The sequence below is a fragment of the Otolemur garnettii genome, unplaced genomic scaffold, assembly GCF_000181295.1.
Source record: "Otolemur garnettii isolate 467f Iridium unplaced genomic scaffold, OtoGar3 scaffold00020, whole genome shotgun sequence".
NCBI lineage: Eukaryota > Metazoa > Chordata > Mammalia > Primates > Galagidae > Otolemur > Otolemur garnettii.
The window spans coordinates 10,056,252-10,060,008 of record NW_003852415.1 but is presented as its reverse complement, the minus strand read 5'-3'; the positions used below and the strand labels follow the sequence as shown (position 1 = coordinate 10,060,008).

The 3,757-nt window shown below is 33.8% G+C and overlaps 1 non-coding gene across 1 annotated transcript; it reads right to left on the bottom strand.

The window, feature by feature from the left end:
• Nucleotides 1-3,373: 3,373 nt before the first annotated feature.
• On the bottom strand, nucleotides 3,374-3,476 carry LOC111724253. The gene has a single exon (XR_002772583.1). It is a non-coding gene; the product is annotated as a U6 spliceosomal RNA (small nuclear RNA).
• Between the last annotated feature and the right edge of the window lie 281 nt (nucleotides 3,477-3,757).

Sequence of the window (3,757 nt, the reverse complement as noted above, 5' to 3'; positions counted from 1 at the left end):
TCTTCTGCTTTATATGTTCAGACAACATTAACCTAGAAAAAAATGCCGGTGCTAAATTCCTTAAAGATAACATAACAAAGGTTTATATAATAATCAACTGACGTTTCAGTGGATCCTGTTGAAATAACCTAATTGAAACTCTGAAATGAAACTCTAATGTAGCATCAACTATTAAAATCACAAAGATGCTGTGAAGCTGACAGAGTTTTCTTTCTAAAATATACCAAAAAGATTTAAAATTAGGAAGAGCAAAGCAAATTTGAAGAGAAAGAAGGGTGTATAAGGCTTAAATTCCCAAATCTTTAATTCCACAATATATCTTATTAAAATTTTACTAGTAGAATAGAAAGAACTAAAATGATGAAACAGAGTTAGAAGATTGATCAGACACCTTATCTATACATCACATAAGCTTTCTTGCTGTTAAATTTTGTTTATTTTCAACCTATATTTTTTTGACAATTGTCTTCTTTGTAAATTTTTATGTACACAAAGTTTACATACACCAGGCTTTGTATGCCGGTTTCACTTTTATTAATAGAAAAGCAATCATCAATCTGAAATAAAAATAATTACAGATAATTTTGAAGTTATTTTGTTTTAGATTAATGTATTTGCCCTCAGTTGCGAACTATTCTGAAATATACTGTTAGATAGAAATCTAATCCAACAATACATTTTCAAATTCATTACAGTAAGTGCTGCCATCGTTTACTCAATAGTCTATGCTTCTTTCACTGACTTCAAGGGCTTGCTTGCTGATTATATAAACACTAATCAAATAATTTTATTAAATAGTACATTTAAAAGAGTATTCAGATACAAATTGTGAAGAAATTGGTAAGCTTTTCCAAGAGAAGAAATATGTAAGGCTATCAATCTTTTAAAAAGTTTCATCTTAATTACTCTAAAGGTGGGTCAATTTACTTTCTAAAATGTGTTTATAGACATTACAATACATTGTACGTTCTCATCATTATTTTTGGTTTGTTTGCTTTTAATTAGACAAATAGGGTGTAAATTGGCCTGAGAGGGAGAGGACAAGGAAACAACTGAGAAGGATGGTGTTTAAAGCATCACAATCTCATCACGGTTTTTTTCTTATTATCCACACGAGAGAAAGGACTCCAAGCAGACAGAGTTGTTTTAGTGGGACTTTGAGCCTATGGACAAGGCAAAGCATCTTTGAGGTATAATTGACATAGTGGGGAGGGGACCACTTTGCCCTGCCACTGGCAACCTTCCAAGGATCAGGAGATTTGAGGAAAGCCAAGGACAATGTTGGGAACACACATTACAGTCTTGGCATTGGCCAATGATCAGTGCAATAGCTTTATTCCAAGTGCATTAGTAGGAATAGGAATTGGAAAAGAATAATAAAAGGTATTTTGGTGGGTGTATGTGAGGCAAGCTCTTGAGAAATTGAGCAAGTAACTGAATGCCCTTTCTTAGACGCCAAACTTCTCTTTTAGTTAATTGATAGTGGACTCTAGGACCTGCTACATTTTGGTCTATAAAATCGCATTACTTTATCTTGTAGAAAGAGATTATTAATTCATGGAAGTCAGGGATACACTTAAATCAGAAAATATAAAAATAAAATCCTGGCTAATCATAAGAGCAAATATGGTTTGAACTTCTGTTATTTGCTAGACTTTGCTCTAAGGGTAGTAATTATATTCATTCATCATATTCTCATATGGAAATGGCCATTTAAAAATGTATGACCAAAGAGGTGGCTATAGTTTGGTGGTAGACAGATTCTAATAAGTCATCTTTAAAATATCTATGGTGGTAATGACCCTAATGTACAGAAAAATTAAGAATATAAATCGGAGTTACAAGAAGCAATAAATAGATTAATCCATAACATGACAAAGCTTCCTGGATTGATGATCCTAACTCTAATTAGACCTAAAAATTAGGTAATGAGATGCGTTAATATCAAGAATGTGGGTTTTCATTTTTTTAGGTCTTAGAATTTAAGAACATAGTAGTTATTAAAAGGGCTTAGATTGATCAATTTATAAGAAAAACTTCCCTTTAAAATTTGATGATTTCAATGAAGAATTGAAGATTTCTATTAATGTTAAACCTATATTTCCTATATTTCATGATGGAGTATTTCTGTCTTGGTTATTTACATTAAATAAACACCTATGTTCACACAAAAGCTACACTCAAATGTATGTATAGTGGATTTATTCATAATTATCCCAAAATGGAAACAACTCAAATGTTCTTCAAAGTGTGAAGGAATAAACAAACCATGTTAGGTCAATGCAGTGGAATATCACTCAACAATGAAAAGGAAAGAACTGTGGACAAACACAACAAATTGAACGAAACTCAACAGCATTATGCTAAGGAAATAACTAGTGTCAAAAATTATATACTTCTATATGACTCTGCACGCATAGCTCAGTGGGTTAGGGCACTGGCCACATGTACCAAGGTAGGCCAGTTCGAACCTGCCTAACCTAAATCACTAAACAACAACAACTGCAACAAAAAATAGTGGGGCGTTTTGGCGGGCACCTGTACTCCCAGCTACTTGGGAGGCTGAGGCACGAGAATCATTTAAGCCCTAGAGTTGGAGGTTGCTGTGATCTGTAACACCACAGCACTCTATTGAGGGTGACGTAGTAAGACTCTGTATCAAATAAATAAATAAATAAATAAATTACATACTTCTATATGATAGTTCCATTAAATTATATTCTAGAACAAGCAAACCTATATAGCAAATAACAGATTGGTGGTTTCCAGGGGTTAAATTTGGGGCAATGTATGACTTAAAATGTCAGCATAAGGGGATTTTGAGGGATTAGTGATGAAAATATTCTACATCGTGATTATGGTGGGGTTACATGATTCTATCCATGTATTGTAAAATTCATATAATTATAGATTACAAAAGAGTCAACACAATGCCCAGCTGTTTTTTGGTGACAGTTGTCATTGTTGTTTAGCAGGCCTGGGCCGAGCTCAAACCCACCAGCCTCAGTGTATGTGGCCAGTGCCCTACTCACTGAGCTACGGGTGCTGAGCCATGTTTTTGTTGTTGTTGTTGTTATTTTTTTTTGAGACAGAGTCTCACTATGTCATCCTTAGTAGAGTGCTGTGGTGTCACAACTCACAGCAACCTCAAACTCTTGGGCTTAAGAAGCAATTGTCTTGCCTCAGCCTCCCAAGTAGCTGGGATTACAGGCACCTGTCACAATGCCTGGCTATTTTTTGGTTGCAGTTATCATTGTTGTTTTAGCAAGCCCAGCCCAGGCTCAAACCCTCAAGCTTCAGTGTATGTGACTGGTGCCCTACTCCCTAAGCTATAGGCACTGAGCCCATGGTTTTTTTTTTTTTTTCTTTTTTTTTTAATATGGAACATTTTACAAATTTTCATGTCATCCTTGCACAGGGGCTGTGCTAATCTTCTCTGTATTGTTCCAGTTTTAGTATATGTGCTGCCAAAGTAGGCATGATGATCAGCAAATTGTAAATCAACAAAGTTTAGAATGAAGGGTAGAGATAGTTAAGAAAATGAACAATGTCTTATTATCCTGGAGGAAAGAAATCTATGTATATTAGAAAAATTATGTTCAAATAGTTAATTTAAGAGAATTAGGCCCCTAAATTTAATTGTATAGATTCACAATTATAATTTAGTATGTTTGTTATTCTATCTAGATTTTTTACTTTAATTTTAAATGTACTAAGTTCAATTTTAAATTTTACTAATTTTATGCACATGTTTCTT